Source organism: Mya arenaria, chromosome 3 (assembly GCF_026914265.1).
Source record: "Mya arenaria isolate MELC-2E11 chromosome 3, ASM2691426v1".
Lineage (NCBI taxonomy): Eukaryota > Metazoa > Mollusca > Bivalvia > Myida > Myidae > Mya > Mya arenaria.
In genome coordinates, this window is record NC_069124.1 from 78,508,069 (window position 1) to 78,531,201 (window position 23,133).

Below are 23,133 nucleotides of genomic sequence, written 5' to 3' on the forward strand. Positions count from 1 at the left end.
AATAAAACAATGGTGGAACACATGAAAAATAGCAGTGGAGAAAACAACACGGCCGAGCAATTTAAAGGAAGCAGAGAAAAGAGCACGTAAATAATATAAAGAGTGCAATGGACTAGCTAATTCCACATGACGCAGCAAACGGAAGACGCAGAAAGAGATATGTTGCAGCGACTGGAAATGAATGATAACTACAATTATATCGTGGAGACACTGATAACTATATCATATGGTGGAGCACTTGTAAAATCGCATGAGCGAGTATCTGCATGGTAAAAAAGAAATAATATATGCTGGCAAAAAACAAATACTAGTGGACAAAAGTATGCTCCGTACAGAGGGGCAGGCATCGTACAGATGGGGCATATACAAGTAGAGCCTTCGTATACACATGTGTGTTGTGTCTAAATCGAAAGAGAACGTGTACGGTTAAGAACATGAAAAATACAGATGTGAAAGAAAATCATACTGTACTGAACAGTTTAAACGATATAAAAAAAACAAGAACCACGAGCAAACAATTTTTATAGTTTATGAGAAACAAACAAAATAATGGTATGAGTACAGGAAGAAAAAACTATAAGAATTATGTATGGTGATCAAAAAATATTATGAATGACTTGAAAAGAACAGGATTACACGAAGATCACAAGAGAAAGAAATCACCGATATGGTGGTTAAGCATTTGAACGTTAACAAAATGATATATGATTAGGTTCATAAAAAGTGCATGAAATGTACCGAGCATCATAGGTTATAATAAATACAAAATGAAGAATCAAAACACGTAAATAAAGTAGACCTTACAACAAAAAGAGAAAACAACAACAGCCACAGAATGTTGTGGGCTTTGGGGGAAAAGGGAAAATCCTGAGGTGATATAAGGTGGAGCAAATGCGTTCAGGGGAAATCTTATTATGACGCATCAAAGGAAATGCGGACCACATAAGGACATGCGGACCACATACGGAAATGCGAACCACCTGAACTACGAAGGGTAATTGAAAACTGATGAGTATCTAAACTTAGTAAAACGTTCTGTATAAGGTATAAAGACAAACTATCTGTATTGTTCTCGTTTTTATTATTGAAGAATTCCATCTACAAGTACAGCAGTTGCGTCGTCATCAGTTAAGTGTACAACCCTAAACCATTGGGTATGGTCATGTCTCAAAATTTTAAAACCGTTAAAAACGACATTCACTTGAAACCTAAGGCCGCACCAAATTACTGTGCTGCTCGGATATTTGCCAAGGGAAATTGGAGCGAGCGAGCGAAAAAAGCGAGTTTTATTTATAATAAACCAGAAGGTCGTAGGCCCATGAGGCATAAAGTGCACAATGGTGACAGATACAAATAATATGTACATGTGCGGTAACATATTAACTAATAGATTTTATGACAATGCCTATTATGCTAGACTGTTGCAAAATGTCTATTTGCCATATATAATGTGAAAAGCTTAGTAAACAAATACACTCAAATTCTTCAATTTCCTTCATTTTTAGTGTTTATTAACTCTATAAATTTGTGCATACTAGGATGTCTTAAATAATAGGATGGCAATAAAGACTTTCGAATATCATTATACAATGGACATTGTATAACGAAATGGTTTTCGTCTTCTAAAATATTACATTCGATACATTTATAATATAAGTGCCCTTTCACCCATTTAAACACAGTTTTGAACTTTCTATGTTTCTTTGTTCCGATACATACTATTTACTTATCCGTTTTGACTAAGCAGGTATGGATAAACCAAATCTGTTCAGATAATTATTAAATAGTTTCTGTATAATAGAATAAATAATAACCCTGCTTTTAAGAAACGGTTTGAAATCAAGTATTTACCTGAATCACTTTAACATCATTTGTAACTGTATTAAGACATTTACTGCTATTGATTTTTGATATTTAGAACATACGCGATTAGCATGTTTTTACACAGACAGCATCCACAAATTTAGGAGTTCAAATATTTCAATGTCTTGATTTAATTTCGTTTAAGTATCAATGTAAATGCAATGGTACGTGCTATTCAAACTGAACAGTATAAGGTATGTTCAGAATACTATTAATAGCAGGGTGTTGTTATATATCCCAGATAATGTTGTAAAAGAAAACAGATGTCAAAGTAGGCTAACCTATATTTGGTATGTCCAAACCAGTATTCCTTTTTTATTGATTGCTATTAGTGACCAGATATGTGTTCGAAATTGCCGTTTTTGTCAATTTTTGGTCTAAGAATGACTGAACATAATTTAAGACTAAACAATGAAACATATTTGTGTGGAGTTAGCTGTCTTCTACATCATCAACGTCATTTGGTCAAATTCTAGTCATGAGTATCATGCCTTGTATCAGGTAATAGCTTTTGAGCAAAAATACTCCGAAATAGTAAATGTCTTGGGCTAGCGGTAACTTGTGTTTTTATCATCATGACATTTCACAGGCAAATAATGGACATTTGTTGAGAAACATTGCTTTTTGAAAAAAAATCTTTGAAGTTAAGTTTTCACTTCAGTGAGAAAATCCACGAATTACTGCTATTAACTAAGCGAAGCCCACAACCATGGTGGGTTTTCTTAAACACTTTAGTTTGGAGTATGCACATTTTGTCTCTGATTTCTGGTTAACTCAACCCTAAAATTCACTGCCCGTTTTCTACTATTTTAAACACATCCAATGGTTACAGGCTGGTTTACTATAGAACACAAATTGAATGGACCGAACAACATTTTTGGTAAGAGGAGATTATAGTTTTATTAAATTCTTTCCGGTGGCTAATAAAGATTTATCAGTGAAATTTTTTTTATTAAAGCTTCGGTTAAATATTTTTTCTACTTGCCGCCGAGATTGTTCCAACCCTATAACATTTGATCCTTCTATCCAACCCAGCAAACACATGACGTTGGATCAACGTCGGATATAGGTTGGATTTAGGTCGCGACGTCGGCGACTTTAATACAACGTTGTATCAACGTGAAAATCACGATGTCAGTCCGACGTCGCAATCAGACATCGAACCGACGTTGCGATTTAGAAGTTGCGCGGAAAATCGTGATACTGCTGCAAATAAATACTAAAATTCGATCATGTTATTATTCAAGTTGCTTCCCTTGTCTGTGCCCTTGGTTTCTGTAATTGGAATTTCCGCATGGTGTCGCATGTTTATAGATTTTTTTCTTTCTTTTTTTGTTGTTGTTAAAATTCATCTTGTTAAACAAAAATTAGCAGAAATAATTATATCGATAGCTTCTTACCATGTCATTTAGATAATTCCGAAAAAATGCATTTTGAATTCCATATCTCAAAATAGACGCGCGCAGTTTTGAACCCATTTCGATCCGCCATATTGCTCATGAGGCGTACGAATATTGACGACAGTGAAAGAGTCAATTACTCCTCTAGAGACTCGACGGTTCATATTTTAAATAATACAACAAGGTAAGTTGATACAATGCATGTTTAACGGTTTATAGCAATAATTTTATGGTGTTTTACCAGGTTGTTTCAATGAGATTTTAGCATACATGTAATTCAACCCGATTCGCCCTCAATTGACAATTTTCAGCAGTTTCAAGTCAATATAATTTTAGATTGTTATGTATTTCAGCAAGTGTCCCTGTGTTTACTGCTACTGAGCATGAGGTTGATGGGACAATTGGATCCTGTCTGAAGTACGCTCCAGACAGACAAGGAGGTGGAGGACGACGAACTGTTTACACGTTAATTTACATACATCTCTAAACTTATAAATTTACCATGTGTCATTTAATTTAATGTGCCTTTATCATTTAATACTTTAAGTGTCTGTACAGATTTTCTGGACAACCTTCATTCTGCACTTGCAGTGCTTTGAATAAAACGGGAAGGCCATTATATTAGGACTGACGGTACCTTCAGCGCTTTGATAACAAAAGGAAGGTCATTATATTAGGACTGACGGTGCCTTCAGTGCTTTGATAACAAAATGAAGGCCATTATACTAGGACTGACGGTACCTTTAGTGCTTAAATAACAAAAGGAATGCCATTATATTAGGACTGTCGGTACCTTCAGTGCTTTGGTAACAAAATGAAGGCCATTATATTTGGACTGACGGTACCTCAGTGCTCAGATAACAAAAGGACGGTCATTATATTAGGACTTGCAGTACTGTCAGTGCTTAGATAATAACATGTAGGCCATTATTTTAGGACTGACGGTACTGTCAGTGCTATGATTACAAAAGGAAGGCCATTATATTAAGACTGACGGTACTGTCAGTGCTTTGATTACAAAAGGAAGGCCATTATATTAGGAGTGATGGTAGATTTCATATAAATCTTGGCGTTCATCATATTTGAAGTTGTATGTAAGTGATAATGCTGTGATAAATAGTTTTTATTCGTTTCGCCTATTTTCAAAAGCCAATAACGCCATGGGCTGAAATTGTCGAATTACGTATTTGAGCTTCGACTCAATAGGTACTGGTCAATAAGAATTATTCATGTCACTTTATATGTAAATTATATACTTTCATAAACATAATGATTTCATGTTGGTATATTTACACGTATAAGAGAAGTCGGGCAAGTAGCGACGAAGAAAAACATCTCAAGAATTCCATTAAATAGTTTAATGTTTTTAGATTAAATAGAATGCTAATAAGTGTTCAACCAATTCATTAAAAATGTTCAAAAGAGAACACCATGTACACGACTTCGTTCCAATTAACGCATGTCGAAGTAACATGTCATAGATTAAGGCCCTATACAATTCTGTGACGGCATTATACAAACATACCATTCATGTATTTATTGCGTTTTGCATTTTATGTGTTTAATATTTCCAGAGGCTAATACTTTTACTAAAGAAGTAAGCTCAAAACAACAACACAGTTTACTAATGCAATTGAAACTTACGGGCGATAGCGATAGGCGATGTTACTGTGATCACTGTAATGGTACAAAAATCAAAGGCCAAAAAACAAGCGGTTAAAACAAACACACATTCAAAAGACCACATGCACAGTTTACGCCATCATATCACTACGTTATATCATATTGTGTTTCCAACTGGAACAGTTAGTGAAATCGCAGAAACTGGGGGTAAATCCGACCTTGAGCTGTCGACCGCACATGCATGCGATCAAAATCAAATTAACGCGAAACTCCACTTACCGGAGTGATTATCAATTGCAACTTGAAGACACTGACCTAAAATAAGTATGAATTAAAAATCAAACCAAGATGAACTTAAAAAGCTCAACAACAAGATACGCACTTCACCGGCAAATTCATGAATTTAACTGGAAAAACTGGTGTTGACACATCCAAGTTACATCCAAGACATTCACCATACACAGCTTGCTTAAGGAACGGATTGGCCCTACGCGTATGAATCATTACACAAACTAAACAAGAACGAGAATCTTAACATTCAAACGTATCGAGTGTAACACTAGAGCATCACAATGGGGTTTGAACATGTACACTCAAGTAAACCTAGTCTGACATTTCCAGCCGAATAAGTTGTTTAAATGTATATCTCATTTCGACCAATAATAAACAATTCAAAATCTAAACCAACAATACTTAGTTAATAAAGATTATTTGTAAAATTGAATTAAAAAAGGGCTTTCTAAGGTGTGATTCGGTGGATTTATTACAAACACAATAAATAGTGTGACCAGTGAATCTACCAAACCTAGTTTGATAAGCCTCGATACGTGGATTTTGTATACGAGGCGGGGTTTTTACGTAAGGAGCTGGAGAAGGGGGTGAGGAGTGTATTGATATATATTTTTTTAGAAAATAAATAAAGAAGAAGACAAAATAATTGCTACTCTTTTAGTTAAGGCAATTGTTGATAATGTACATGGTAAAAGATGCATTTAATATAAACTTATATGAACGCATGTAGCATTTCCATTTTTGTCATCTCTAGTCTATTAAACAAAAAATGCTGATAAAAAATCTCCACACGGACTTTTCATTTCGACCAAAACTCGATGACATCAAGAAGACGTTTCAAAAAGCTCATATGTTAATGTGTTTGCAAACAGAATGTCATTTTAAATAAATTACTTAAATATGGACATAACAGCTTAGTAAACTTTTACACGAATAATTTGTTACTGTTTTTTAGCAATTGTGGCTTGATGTGAATATAAATAGAAATAAACAAATAAATTTATTTATAAATGCTATATGCGTATTATTATACATGTATTATTATTAATTCTCTTTCTAAGTTTTAATAGATCCGTTTTTGTTTTTTTTTTACGTTGTTGAATCAACGTGCAGGGGCCTAGCTAGCCCTCTATTCATGTGGATGAAACATTGTGCAAGGGGTTCCAGGGGCATGCCCCCTTTCTTTCTTTTTTGGAAAAAAAACGGTGCAATCTGGTGCATTCTGGACGTTCTGAGGTGCTTTATTTAGTACTGGAAAATGGACAATTTTAGGATCATGTAGTCAACTACGCATACTGCAACTCTGGCTGATTTTTTTTTTCAGAATCATGTGGATTCAGCCGCATACTCGCGTCAAGGCAACCACGCGCCTGACGTCACTTAACATCAATATGATGCTCCGCTTTGCTTCGTCCCGTGTTGTCTAAAATATTACAATAAATCTAAGGAATGGCAAGAAAATGAGCTGAAATTTCAAATTTAAACGGGTCAACTGATACAATTTATGTTATTATTCTGACGATTTGACATACCTTTGCCAAAGGTTTCCAACCATAAGAAAAACTATGGTTATTTTCATTATTATTTATATTAATATATTGTTTTAAACAGTGATATGGACTTTGAAAAGGATATCAAAGTTATCATTAAATGTGTCATATCTTCCAATCATACCGGTAATTCATTTCGTTAAAATGTTTTGAAGATCTAATGCGCTTGAATTGTACAAAAAATGCTTGTGTAATATGTCTTACTTGTTCTTTTTGTGGGATTCATTATTGCATCATTCGAAATGTCAAGACCCTGCTATATGCTTAATGGATTTTTTTAAATGTCAGAGTTCTTGTAAATTTAAATGTGAATCTGCCCGGCGTTCCCATGCACTAGCGGCGGCATGAGCCTGAACACTTAGGTACATAAGTGCGAAACTACTTTTATCGAAATAGTAACATCGTCTTTGAAGCCTCCTCGGTATTAAATTTTTTTCCAGCGAACGATTACGACCACGCTACAATTGTTTCGTGCTGAAAAGAATTGACATGCCGTCATAATTCTTGTAATTTTCCGCACAATTGAATTAAAAGTTAAGAAAATGTACCATTTAAGTGTTATAATAGTAGAACAGAACAGATAATTTATTTACAAGAAGATCATAGACCCATGTTGCCGAATATCATACAAAAATTGCGAGAAGTACAACACATGTGTAAATATCCATGCATATATATATGCACTTTCGTGCACTACAGACAACATATAACATACCAAAACTTAAATAATCAAAATTTTAACAATACAATGAATGGTATATAGGTGATTATGTTTAATATGCATATACATACTAGTATTTCATGTTTATTTTTAAATACTCAAAGTTAGTCTCCTTATTTTATTCAATAGTATGTACTAAAAGGGTTTTGGCTATATATTATTTTTTTATTTTGCAACCAGTTTTGGAAGATTAGTTTTAAATAAAAAATAAACAATTTCAGCTAGATTCAAATATATTTAGCCAAATGCCAATTGCAATAGTAAGTATGCTACTAAATTGGGTTTTTTTCCTGAGGAAGATGGAGGCTCCATTTCATTTTCGAAAATTTGATAAAAAAATAAAAACTTAATTTTTAATCTATGGTATTTCAAGCTTGCACAATTGCAACGAATTGAATAATGTTTGAATGATTACAGATGTTCTATTACCAAAAACGTCGATCCTTCAAAATGTGTAAAACAAACTTATATGCTTTAATTAATGTTCATGGTTTGTGCTTTTGATGAAATTATTTCATTCGACATAAACGCGAAAAGTCCCGCTCCACAGTGTCATGGTTGTTAATAAATATATTTTTAAGACATTAACACATCATAATGTTTATCTTTACAGACCAAACTGATCAACATTATCTTTTATTTTGCTCTGAATATATGTTATTAAATAGTTGCATAATATGGTATTATTATTGAAAAAAGAGAGTTTTAATTGGCGTAAAATATAAAAGAGTGAAAAAATGACTATCGCGTTCGTATGCAATAACGTAATAATTCTAAGACTTCCTATCACACAATTTTAAGGCACGCCATGGCCGCTAGAAAATTTCATATATCTTGACACAATATTACTATTTGTAATTCAACTGCCATTGAAGACGAATAGCATGTTGGTATACTGTGTCATGATTATGCCAATACACAGAAAGAATCAATACAATTGAACTTCCAGAGAACTCCAAGTCTGCCTTGCGTAGACCAACTGAATAAATGAAATATGACAATAGAATTAATGAAAATAAAGAATAAAAAAGAAACTAATATTAACTGAACACATAGAGAGAACATCTCGACAGAAAGTTCTACCTTGATACGACGTTTAACATTAGCGCGAACACATTCTTACAAGAAGGAGACACACAAACAAACAATTCCTACACATGACATCACCATTACCACAACAGACGAAATGGGTTTTAATACTTAAACGATTTATATAATAATTATGTCTTCTTTCTTCGAAATAAATGCTATCACCTCTGTATATATGACATCACAGTTACCCCAGCGAGAAAGGGGGAGATCATTCTGTTTTGATTCGACTCAAATAATGATATAATTTTATATTTTTGTTTTACATTCGCATTGTCTTTGTAAAGTGAAAACTTATAACGTCATTGAGTTTTGCACACCAATGATAGGATCAGCGCGATGTCATTAAACCAATGATATACGACGTTACAACTGGCGGCTAGTCTTTTATACCAACGGTGTTATCGATTACCTGTGTCAAACAATAAATACTCAGCTGCAGAATTTTAAATCGTGATGAATAATTATAAAAATGTAAATATAAGGATTAACCACATTTTTTCTTATGTTCATATAAACGCCCTAGGGCACACTTGCAAATTCCCAAGAAGCGCATGACATTTGCATGCGTGCCCTCCTGAAATGATTGAAGTTACAATGCAAATGCCATGTACCATTTTGAAAGTGTACTGATATACATGGCTATATCAGGCTTTGTATGTATGGTGTTTGTCAAGAACTTGTAATAACGGCAATAATTACACACTTGTAACCTGTCATCATGTCCCTATCTGTCTGTTTGTAATCAGTCAGTCTACCAATGGGATGCACACACACACATGTGTGTTCTCGCAGTTTGAGTATGTGCCTGTTATAATTCATAATTTATAAGTAAAAGTGGTAAATAATTCAAAACATTATAAAAGTGCAACATTCTGATCTTACTCCATATATTTTTGAGGGCATGTCTCAACAGCATTTAACACATACACAGTGTTTTCTCATTTTTGTTATGTTAAAAAGTAATTTCATGTAAATCTGAAGCTTTTAAAACGGCACAATATTAACCTCACACATTGAGATTGCCATGTCATTTCAGTAACAGGTTTCCGAACATATAGACAAATTTATGCAAATTGAACAGGTTTATATGTGCGTGAGCGGTTTCTATTGATATGATCATATTCATAACGCGTCACACCTCCGTGATTTCATGTCGGTCTTTATCATAAATGATCACAAATATTGTCCCATTATTTGTACAGGGCAGTTAACTTCTTTATGCACATTTTGGGGTATTTCTAATGTGGTCGCTGTTATTTTAACTTGATTTTGATATATATATTCCTTGTGATTTGTTTTTATCATTATTTGTCCTGCATTCCTTGGTTCATAGAATCCTCTTGTCACGATAAAGCAGCTACAGATAGGTAACATTCAATATGTGTTGTGTAATCATTTCAGTGAATGACATGCGGCCTCATTGTTGAAATATCTGTATCAATCAAGGCCACTTTTTCAGAGAACCTTAACTCACACAGACTTATGGTCACTAATTTAAACACTTTTATCATTGTCATTATTACCATCATTTGTCCTCATTTTATTTTCCATTTTCATTTCATGATTTTCACATTTGAGTTTTAATATAAAAGTACTTTCATCTAAACTCATGTATTACTTCAGATGTTTATGCTTCGTTGAGTAATGTATATAATGTATTATTTTCTCGCTAAGTGTGCCGAATTTAACAAATTCTCCATTTCAAAATCATTCCAAGTTCCCAACATGCGACGGTGGTTCTGACATCTATTTCTGCCTTTGGTAACCTAGCTTTATGAGCTACATGTTCAATCATACAGCTAGATAACCAAAGACAGAACCAGAGTCCTCTCGACGACCCCTCTGTTCGGTCACATACATGTCCTTAGTTAGGCTCCAACTCCAATCAGCCAACATGTAACATCAGCATACGTGGTATTTTAAAAGTCGATGTATTTTATTGTTTATTTAATATCCATTCGTCATCCTTAACATCCAATGATCCTCAATTACTGCTTCTTTCTTCAGTGTTAATTTGCATTCACGTTGCCTCCTCATGTCCCCAGTTCCTCGGCCTTTTTCCGTCAGCGTCTGTTTTTGCCACAAACAGGTCCAAACTTATACTGTATAGTAATTCAGTTTCCTTGGGTCTTTGTGGAGTTAAAAAACGAATTTATGAATATAATTTGCGTGTACAGATTTAGTTTAAAAGTATGTACAAATCAAATGTAGCTACTCACAGTCAGACGACCCCCTCTAAAACAATGGCAATAACTATTGACACATTATAAATATTTTTGTAAAGATAATAAACTAAAAGACATCACTCCAACATCCAAATGAAGTTTCCACCATCACAAACATGTCGGTATGGTCAGCTTGATTGGTCTACTGCCCATAAAAACCTTGATGATAGACAGAAGATGATAGGATTGATTGCTGCCAAGACAAGATACACCCAACTTAACTCATTTGACAACATGTTTTGGTATATTTTAGTAATTGGGCATCAAAAAGAATAATTTATCATTATAAAATAAGTAGTACACATTCATGTTTAAATCTGCTCATACATTCAGGCAATTATCTTGTGGCACAAGTTCACATGTATTTTTCTCCCACGGAAATGGCAGGCAGCACCAACACCAGAGGTTGGTGGTTCGTTTCAAGCATCGATTAATGACCACCACGATAAATAATATATGTAGCTCTTTAGAACCAACCGTTTGAAGCATCATGAACATTTCCGAGCCTCACGAAGACGTGTGCTAGACATTAACGGGCATTAAATTACCTATTTTCTGCATACTATGTACGGCGAATTTATGAATGAATTAATTAATAAATTAGATGTTTTGTTTTTATACCTGTAAGCAATTCAGTTCTTGTTCAATTTAGTATTTGAAGTGCTTTTCTTCTCATAATGTGCATACGCATAGTTTTGATTGTAATCAGTGATATTGTTGATTATACCATGTATTACACTTTATTATGTGTGTGAAAGAACAGTCCAGTTTTTGAAGATGATGAGATGCAAAGTACAAAACATTTATCTTACATATGTACTCTGTATATTTATAAATATCTCTCTCTCTCTCTCTCTCTCTCTCTCTCTCTCTCTCTCTCTATATATATATATATATATATATATATATATATATATATATATATATATATATATATATATATATATATCATACTATTACAGTTCCATTAGAAACGTAATATTATACATTGGCCTTATATAAAATACCACACACAATTAAGTCATGTACCTTTCAATTCGTTAACAATTTACCTCTATAAAATAGTTTTATTTTATTTTTATAGTTGCTGTTTTCATCGAAAACGTTTACTTAAAGTCCTAAATGATTTTTTTAAAATAAACTACAATTTATTAGAATTTTTATTTCTATATTTGTCATCATCTCAGTAGTACATCATATGATGTTCAAATCTCGATTCGTCATTAAATTTACACCCCAAACATTAAAAGCTATGTTATGACACCAATCATGATTCCGACGTGGTGTATTTGACAAATATATGGAAAATGTACAAAGGTCTTCAAGCAATAAGTAAAGCAATCACCCATGTTCTAGCATGTATTCCTTGTTTTCTTGAAAGACAACAACAACAAAACAACTTCAAACAAACTTGTGAAAACAAAAGTCCAAGTATTCCAATGTATCCATAAACTCTCCAAGACCTTGTCCGTAATGGGACAAACATGTACAATCAAGGGCGTCAAGTGCACCTCCCATAAAGACAGCTCTCGAGCACCAATAAGTCATCGCCCAGTCATCAAAGTCAATCAGGTTCACACACTATTGACTGCACACACCACTGAACATACTTTCATCACATTGATGATCTTTTTTCATGAAATGTAAAGGAAAAATCACAGCTCAATATAACTGAAAGACTTAACTCCGTTCCAGTTGAATCTGCTTGGCAAGTTGACGCATGATTCCAACATTATCAGCCTTTTTTGGGGACAAAAGTATATGGAATTTTGTTCAAGAATTGTTTATATTGTATTAAAATACAGCTAATAGTTTGACAGAATCAGATTTGGCTATTGAAAAGTGTTGTCTTTAATGTATTTGGGTTTTGGAAAATGTATTTCTCATTTATTTTAATTTATTTTGTCTAGAATAAATTGGAATATTGTTCCAATATATATATATTCTATATATTCTATTTAATACATTTTCTTATTGATAAGCAAATAAGTATATTTAAATTAAATATGAAAGAAATTCACTTTAATTTCAAAATATTTATTGTTGAAGTGGATTAAAAAGTGAGAAGTTGTTAATAAACATGTTGTCGTTATCTTGTTTAAGTCACTTTAAGGTAAAATAAATCTTATATCTTTCAAACAATATTGTTCACATATTTTTGTCTTACTAATTCAATATTTTTAATTTAATCTAATATATTGAATTTTTTAATAAGTACAACATATTGACGCCAATGTTGAAAACATTTGGCTTATAATTGTTGCTAGTTTCAGCCATGATGGTAAATCGTGATTGTATTTGGTTCCTTGGGAAATTAATGCTTAGTGATTTCATTGTTTGATTTTATCAGGCTTTCTGGGTAAATCCACGGTACGCTCGTATATTTGCCTCTGGTTAAGTATATCTTTTCGGTTCACAATTAATGTGACTAGATCGAATGGAATTCAGGTTGTATTTGGTCATTTATATACAATGCACACTGTAGGGTTTCAACCAAGAAAACCTTATTTTACATCTACTACCTTGTAACCACAATTATAAGAATTGCTTGACTTTTTCCTGATAAATTATAAATTTATGTAAATTGCGCATCCCTAGTCACTTGAATTCACACTATTGATACTTTAAAAAGATACCGTACTCCAAGACCTGTCTGATTATTTCAATGCCTACTTCGTGCTGAAACAAGTACTTTTATTGGAATTGTGGAAATTCTTTTGATTAGTTTCCCTAGAAGCTATAAAAGATGAAACTCTTTGAGTTGAAATCGATTTTATCGAAGCGATTCCAAGATTAATCGCAAGGTGCGCGCCATATCAGGCGATTACAATTTGGAAATTGCTGTTGAACACGACAACATGAACATATACACACGGCTCGTTAGAGCTACATAAAATATAACAAAAAAAGTGCCAGTACAGAAAGGAATTCAGGCTTGTTTAAATGAGTAAAATATTTTGCATCTTTAGTGTTAAAACAACAAATATAATCACGATTTTATCAGCCATTAATCGCAGTCAAAAAGAAGTAAAATACCTCAGAATCAGCTTACATCTATGATAAACATATTCTGCTTTTAATCCTTAAAAATCAATATGCATATTGTAAGAATGGTAAACTCACTCCTTTCGTCATATCTACAAGCAAGGTTACACGCATAACATTCCATTTGAAATTACGCAAACAAATATATCAATAGACAATTTTGTTCATTGTTACTGACGAGCACGTCATTGGATAGCTGCAGTGTTTGAAGAGTCCCCAGTCGCCCATTTGCACCGTGAATGCATGGATATTGACAGTAAGGGGAGATCGCACCGCCCCTGTTTCATTATCTTGAGAGGGTTAAGAGAGAGCCTATTATACCCGCAAACATGTTTCATCGTGAACGACTGGTCCTCGGACATTCAAGTACATGTTTTATGCACAGAGTCGAATGAGGCATTGTAAGAGTAAATACATTTCAGATACCTAATTGATTTCAATGAAAAACGCATTAAAATATGAATTCGCAATACTTTTGTCATTCAAGCGGAGTTGAATTGAATGAGGTTATTTACTTGTGAATACCATCGGGGGGCATATAATCCCTGGGTCACCCACATTGATAAACAACTTGTCGAGGTGCACGCTACATGCTCGTCTCAAACTCATGCCTGATCAATAAATTAATAACGTTCAGTTGCTTATATTTCACAAAATAGCGTTAATAAAAACAAAACTTAATGATAAATTCAACTTACCCCAGCGCCAGGCAGTGATGATACATGTGTGCAGCTTGCTTACTTTCTCATGTGTCCTCCTACCCGCATGGTTATATCTGTTTTAATGATGAATTTGAAATGAACTAACGCTTAAAATATAAGTATATTTATTCGTCTCTTCCGCGTCAAGTAATCAAACATTACATGTATATTCTCAAATTTGTCAAACAAATTGAAATCGATTAGATATTATTTCAAAACACGATCGTTAATTGGGGCCCGCGGGTACGTTCTGTCGACGTGTAAGTCACGCGCTGTGTTCGGAACGGTAAACGGGCGTCGGACGTATCCATTAATGGATAATTTACGTCAGCCGGAAGTACATGACTTGCCTGCAGCCGTCGAGCTGAATCGTTTTGAAATAATTTGAGGATTGTCAAACGTGTATGAAAAAAGGTTTAGTGAAAACGTATCCTACTGCGTAGATTTTTTTAAAACTTGTCAAAGATAGAAGTCATGTAGATATATTTGAAGCGTTAGTATTAAAAATTCGCCTCGGTTCATATTAAATATATGTTTTTGTGGTATAAAATGCATGTTTTCGCGGTATTTCCCTCATTTTTGAAACAATGTTATTTGTGTGTGTGTGTGTTTTTTATATTATGTATTTGTCTGAGTACAGACTATAAGCCTCCTATGGTGTATACCTTCTGTCACTTAATATAAGTAAAACTACATGAGTACAATGACATTTACAATATTCATAACACAGCATGGGGTTGAAGCCACCCGTGACACAATGAAACCAACATATTGAACACACTATATGAGTTTGCATTAGCAGGCGACGCCTCAAGATGAAAATGATTGTATTTAAGTGAAGCAGCTTGAACCCTCATTTAGATGTGATTTATGAAAGATTTTATCGCAGAAAATTGTGTACCATGAAAATAAAGTGACAGAAAGCTTTAACGTGACTCCTAACATTCAAGCATACTTCGGTTTAAAATCAAAGTTATATGGGTTTCATTGCAATATAAAAGGGTAGCTTTAATTATTTAGGCATTTAAGTCGATGGCGAGCGGGGATGGTGAAAAAGGATTTAAAAGGAAATTACTTTAAAGTATTCTGATCATATGTACATTAAGAATATTTGTACGTACAAAACCTTCACAATGGCCACGGATTATGCATGTTGTAATTATTTTTCTCTGTCTAATTACATTTGCAAAATATTAATTACAGAAAACGAATTGACAAATCTTAGATAGATTTATTTTTATGGTTTAAAAGTTCTACTGGCGTACTCTGATTTTAAATATCATGCACAAGAATGCATTAGAAACTGCGGCGACAAGCATTGTGACCAATCTCAACTATACTGGTATTCATGTAAAGAGGCACACATAAACGCACAATGACAAACAAATGAGCAACCTTTATTGATACATTATTGAAATTTAATGTGTGATTACTGGTTTAATATGTTTACAAGTTTGTTCATGATATCAGTATGCAGGTATGCAGATACATGTATCCGGCGATTCTTGAACAGATTCAGAAAATAAGCATTTATGTGTATCAAGCATTCATCGTATATTGTCTGTGTATTGTTTACCCTGTTAGATCACATGTAATCATTTGTTAACTGAAATTATTTCAAAATTTAAAAGAAGCTCTATTTCGTGATACTATTGGTAATATTCCTGTAGGAACACGTTATGTACATTATGTACATGTAAGAAGAAGGGTTTCAAATGACTGGCGAAACCATGCGCATGTGGACTGGGGAAACCATGCGCATGTGGACTGGGGAAACCATGCGCATGTGGACTGGGGAAACCATGCGCATGTGGACTGGGGAAACCATGCGCATGTGGACTGGGGAAACCATGCGCATGTGGACTGGGGAAGCGAGCCGATGGTACAATAACATTATTTTCTCCATTGTTTGTCAAACATCAAAACAATGAAATTAATAACATATATTTAATATAAAATAAGTTAATATATTCGAATATTTATAATATGCGTACCCATTGTGGACACGTGCCAATAATTGCTGTCTGTGTCTTGTATGTTAATATGTGCTAATGGGTGGGACATATTCCTATGAAAAATTAAGTTATAATAGTTGACACAGTTGTATGTCAATATGCTTCACATGGAATTATAAATACTTCTCAAAAATACACATTATTTAAGTGAACTTGCACCGACACTTTACTTTACATTCTAGTATCTGAACGCCAACACACATGCCAAACCTCCTGATCAACCTATAATCCTTCAACTTCTACAAACAATGACCAAAATTTGAAGATAAAAGTATAGCTGATATTAAGTACTAGCATTAATATATAAAAAATTCTATCTACAAGAAACCAGCCAGAACTATAACGGGGTTATAGGCGAACAGACACGCAACGTCCCAGTACAACAAACACAGATTAAACAGATCTCCTTGGAACGGTCAGTTGAAACAGGGATTCATATATGTGTTGGGGGGGGGGGGTAAACCAGTTTACAGAGAAGGGAGGGGAATAAACCAGTTTGCGGGAAAGGGAGGGGGTAAATAAAATCAAGAGAAGAGAGAGAATAGACTAGTTTACGGAGAGGGTTGGGGGTTAACCAGTTTACGGAGTGGGGTGGGGGGTAACCAGTTTACGGAGAGGGCGGGGGGGGGGGGGGGGTAAACCAGATAGCAAGTACCGTTCTCAACCTCAATCCTCATACGTTTTCCAGCATTTATCGATTACAGCCAATCCGATTAAATTACATCTTCAACATGAGTCTGCATGAAGGAAGATCGTGAGATTTAATTAAAACTTTAGTCAGATTGCAATACATAAACGACCAATCAGAGCCAACATCAACTAAAAGACACTATAACAGGTACACAGTCAAACAATTTATACTACGACATCCATGTCATTTTTCTTTCACGATAGCCTGTTGGAATTAAACTATTTTATACTACATCAAATATTAAGTGGCCCTTAAATGAGATGAACGATCATGAACCTCGAACAAGACATTACTAGTTGCAGCACTCTCTCGGGCCCTATGGCATCAAGACCACCGACTACAAGATAGAGACTTATTGACACAAGATACTACTCAGAAAATCACACGAACATAAAGCATCATTGCTATTATTCATTACATAAAGTCTGTTAGGGTTACCGCTTAGGCATGGTCAGTAAAATCAACAATGTATTCTTGAATGGTCAGTGAAATCACCGATCATTGGTCATATTGATTTATGACATTTGAACCATATTATAGAGAAACATAACTGATATATGTAGAAAATAAATATAATCATAGTAACATAGGTTGTGATGCAAAATTAATTGCTTGTTCTGATCGTACCAGTATCAATATTTAGTTTATTTTAAATTTGCAAAGATGGGACCCCTTTTCTTACAATTGGTAGGTCCGTGTTGATTTCGTTAACTCTAGCTGCAATCAACCATATTACACATATAGACATATAACCATATCGTTTTCAAACTTATGATATTCCACAACAACGTCATTCAGTAATTCAGTAATTCTCATCTCTACCGCAACAGTCATCCTTCAAACCGTCGGAGCGAGCCAAATTTATCAAAGTGATCCATGGACCAAGCTACTGAACACCTTTAATGGTCTGTTCAGACAACAACAATCTAAATACTGTTAGTTTTTCCAAATTAGAGCCCTGTTCTTAAGATGTTTTTTATGATATTTAAAACAAATTCATGGTAGATATTTTTCTTTAAAGCGTCAGTCCTTAGCAACAATTTTAATTTGCACGTTTAATGTGAGATTGTCGCCGTTGCAATTATAAACATCGGTGAATAATTTCTATATCTTATTGAAAAATTCAACTGTTCATATATGAGCTAATTTTGCAGAGGTAAGGCAGACAATTCTCATTGATTGTGATTGTAGAATGGTGTTCTTTTTTTAAATCAAAACTTACAAGCAATCTAAATATCATGTAGCATGTTTAACGAACGTTACACAAATTTGATAAGTATCTAAAGTGAGATCTTCAAAAAATGATGCGTAAAAGAACGGTCAATAAAGTTTGAAAAGAAACACATCGTATTGGTCTACAAACAATTCAAACAGTGTGTCTAACACAACGCCGCCACACTGATGCATTACAAAAGGCGATATAATGTTTTAATCAATGTTATATAATTAGTTGTGTGAACATAATGTTACCAAGTCATTTTCACCCACATCCTATAAACATCACAGGCACTGTTCCATGGAGAGTAAATCATACAGTCATTGTACACATATTCATCGATTTTGTCCTAATGAATTTAAGATCTCTGAAGTTTGAGACAAGCAAAACTTTAATTGACTCGTATTGTTTTTCCATTGAACATGAACTATTATTTAAGACACATAATATAATTGAATGTTGATCTTTGTAAGAGAAGTAAAGACAGTTTACGAGGATAAAAATTATGTAGGGACACAAAAATATTGCAGGAACACTATATAATTAAATTGAAAATGTTTTTTCTGCATTCTACAGTATTTGAAACATTTCTTTGATTACGTTAACAAATTATGAATTAATTTGCATGTTATAAACACACTTTTACTTAACACAATTTAACTGTAAAAATTGTAAAGTGCAAATAAGAAATACCATCAGTTTTATGGTTTGACAAAATTATTTTGCTTTAAAACCCCGTTTTAATTTATGTCACATGTTGACAATGACCAATACAGGGTATAAGGTGCTAATGATTTCAGTACAAAGTGGAGGCTTCGAGTTACAGTAGAGTCTATGAAATCATATACAGTTTACTGACTCTCTTTTCTATGCACATTTAATATTGCCGTATCATATTTTCATCGTATGTTTATTCGTTTAACAGTTAAAGTTTCTTTTTTTATATTCTAAAGTTAACTCGTTTGACATATACGATATGCCACTGTGACTATTTCATTTTACAAAACCATATTCTCTCATATTTTACAGAAAAAATGAGCTTGAATATTAAATTAGCATTATGCAAGATAATTTATATATATATATATATATATTAAATGTATGTTTTTTCATTTCATTAATGTATAATTAATTGCTTTATTTTATTCATTTTAATATATGACTATTAAAATCTAGTATTATATGTGCTCTTATTTATTTATATATTTATTTATTTATTTATTTATTTATTTATTTATTTATTTATTTATTTATTTATTTATTTATTTATTTATTTATTTATGTATTTATGCATTCATTCATTCATTCATTCATTCATTCATTCATTCATTCATTCATTCATTCATTCATTCATTCATTCATTCATTCATTCATTCATTCATTCATTTATTTATTTATTTATTTATTTATTTATTTATTTATCTTTTTATTTATCTATTTATTTATCATTAATCTATTTATAATACATTTATCTATTTATCTTTTTTTATTCATTATTTTTCGATATGTAAATTCACTAAAATGTTGGCACCGTTTCAGTTCTGAAACTATATTCTTTTTAATCATGCCTTTAATTACCATTTTTAAATTTTCATTTTCATCAGTTTCTGTATAAATACAATATAAAAACCAAGAGTACATGTAAGTATCTGTACTCGCTTATTTTTTGCTGTATAGACAGGTGTAAATATTGCAATTTAACACATAGATCGCCGACAAGTGACGCTCATACGTCAAGTGGCCGACGTGAGAATCATTTAATTGTAATTGATTATGACCGATTAGCCTCAATATGTGTTCATGTGAATACCTTACTCTCTTCACATTTTGCCTCTTTGCATATTTTGCTCATGAATGTTCACATAATTAAAATGAAATAATTGATTAACTTAGTCATAATATTGCTAGATATGGTTAATTACTAAGATAAGAACAATATAAAGGCATAAGTGTTTCTTTAAATAAAGTTAGTCATTACAGACATTGTTTAAGATGAATTTTCTTTCTGATCTATGTCATTCGAGTTCAGTTTAACAAACAGCATTGTGTTAAAACAATATTTTAAATTGTATTTAAGTTCTTAATTAACATTCATTGTGAATTTATATGAAAAATAACAAATGTTTAAAGAAAAATGCACACTTTTTTCACTTTGCTTTGGCGCGTACAAACCTTGAGACGATAGATTTTCTTTCCAGCGTGGTCCACTGTCTCTGCCGGACATAACACTTGTTTCCAGTTGTTTGATCTCAACTCATGTTTGGTCGGATCCAGTTTTGTCCCCACCTAGTCCACGTGGCTTCATTCCACTTTGCTGGAGCGAAGGTCGGAAACAAAATGTTCTACCAACATGGCACAACGTTCAGAAAGGCAAATTCCGCCACATTCTGAATAGTATTGACATTCCTGTAAGACAAGCCTTAAAGATATACCTAAATGTATCTATAAAAACGAATTTTGTGTCATGAAACATTCAAACAGCGTATCTTTATAGTCGAATTGCTATTGACAACGTCACTGACGGCCATATTTGATATTCATTATTCAAATGAGAGGAGTTATCAGATGTATGTTCTCGCGTTTTCACAGGCGGGCGGTGAAGCATGTTGTCCCAGGATTTCAGACCCAGTTGATTAGGCAGAGATATTTGATGAAAACTTCTTTGCTGTAGGATTAATGGACCACAGTTCATTGGAGCAGAAGATTTTCTTTTGCTTTTTGTACAGAATTTTACATGTTTGCTTGCTAGTCTCCTTAATAAGTACAGATTACCGCGCCAAATATTCGCCGATGCAAACTCATGCTACGCGGTTCGCACTAGATCATAAAAAGTGACATGTGAATGGTTTTAATGGCTGTATGAACAGTATATGTGACTATACTTGTCAGCACGGCGTTTCCTTTGTTTCATCTCTGCTCATGCTGGGACCCTTCATTGCGAAAGCTGTCATCACTCTATCTACTTTAAAATCTTATCATTGTATTGATATAATTAAAATATGCAACTATAATTACTCTGCTATTTCCAAAATGTTGATCGCATTCATAAAGGATTTTTTTACTTCAGCCTGTATTTTGAAAGATATGATGTGAGAAATTATGAAAAAGGTTGTAAAAACAGTAATATTTTCAGTTTTAATTCTGTGAAGATATAATGTATATATATATCACTTAGCGATGCTATTTTTATACTGAGCCCGATATCTCAGGATTAGTGTGACAAATAAGTGATAGGTGTGAGAAACCAGCTAAACCCCTCAGTGATTTCGCTGACCTTTCACAGACGGTGACCCAACTTCTTTAACTGATGGACATTTGCTTAAAGTGATACTGTCTTTACTCCAAGTTGGTATTGACTCTGAAGAAGCCTACTTTTTTGTTCATTTTATGTGTTAAGTTGGGACAACTCTCCAAATCGGTTTACTCTCTCAAATGTTTTACTGACTACCAAATCGATAACCGATCATAACGTCATTATTCATCGAAAGACAAAAATATTGCTTTTATTTCAAAGAATTCCCAATAATTGGCCCTTTCATGGTTCTGATTATGCATGTAACCATGTACATACATTGTCTTATACTAAATCTGGACATCATTTTTCTTACTGCAAATGCTTATATTCATTTTATTTGACAAAGAAAACGTGATTGAGTTATGTAAGTAATACAACCTAAGCAAAAACATAATTGCTGGTATAGGTTGAGTGCATTTGTATGACGTTCTGAAAATGTTTACATGTGTTCGAATGTGATTTAAACATTTCTTGTAATACAACTAGTACTTGCACATAGAAGGCGATACTTTGTGTATATGATAAAAACACATATCTGATTTGTTTAAGATTATTTTATTCTAATCAAGCATGATTGATATTGGGTTGGTACCTATCCCAATGTCCAAAATTCCGAGATTTTAAGCCGACGGTGGAAAATCCGACCAATTTCCGACGTTCCTGGTATCATGTCAACCATAGCAATTCAGACCTAAATCTGACGTGTTACCGACGACTTTTGCTGCTATCAAACTGTCATTAGAATACCGTCCCAAGTGTAACAGACGTCCATGGCCGATATAATGCCGAATTTGGAAAGTATTTTTTCTCTCACCCAAGATCCAAATGCCATGCTATAAATCCTTATCTTGCTTACGGTCAAAGATAAAAAAGTATCCGTATGTAAAGAAATAAATTAAAATACATTTTTACTATATTTTGTTAAATAAGATGGGAGAAAACGCATCTACCATGGCAGCTCCTGTAAGATAGTTTCATCACAACCATCGTGAGTGTTATGCAAGACATCCTACGCTCGGGTTGGGATGGACCTACCTTACAATTGCGGCCACGGAAGAATACTTATATTTGCAGACCACTATAATTTATTACGCATAACTGATTTTCCTAGAAAGAGTCCTATCAAAATTACAGTTTTTAAAGATGTTTCGAATTCCATTGTTCTTAGATTGTAAAGTAATGTGTAACATAAACATAATTGATTCGGATATCACGGGTAACAGGGAAAATCTCACTTTAAGCAACATTTGCCGAGTATATCAGCCACATTAAATAATCAGAGTACACGCACCGGAAGAGGGATAGATGGACCCCATGCAGTCACCGACAGAAACATTAACCACGTGTGCTCTGAATCCATTCTTGGCTAAAGTAGGGACCATTATGTTCAACACAACGATTTGTT